The sequence below is a fragment of the Haliaeetus leucocephalus genome, unplaced genomic scaffold, assembly GCF_000737465.1.
Source record: "Haliaeetus leucocephalus isolate CR32 unplaced genomic scaffold, Haliaeetus_leucocephalus-4.0 Scaffold795, whole genome shotgun sequence".
NCBI classification, from domain to species: Eukaryota; Metazoa; Chordata; class Aves; order Accipitriformes; family Accipitridae; genus Haliaeetus; species Haliaeetus leucocephalus.
This window is the reverse complement of record NW_010973231.1, coordinates 3,189,151-3,189,407: the sequence shown is the minus strand read 5'-3', so window position 1 is coordinate 3,189,407 and position 257 is coordinate 3,189,151.

Sequence of the window (257 nt, the reverse complement as noted above, 5' to 3'; positions counted from 1 at the left end):
TGACAACAGTGACTGCTACCCACAGTAGCGCGCGTGCAGTTATGAGCCTAGCGCCTGTATAGATACACTACGTAGTTTTACATACGTAGTGTGCATATATGGTGCGTGCATGCAGCGCGTGTGTGCGTACACACGCTGTACAGCCACACACGTATTATTTTTATATAGGTTTATCTGCGGACAGCGGTAGGGCGCGCACGGAACCGCCGACCCGCGCAAACCCCGCGGGGGGGCGGGGCCGGGGCGAGGGGGGGCGG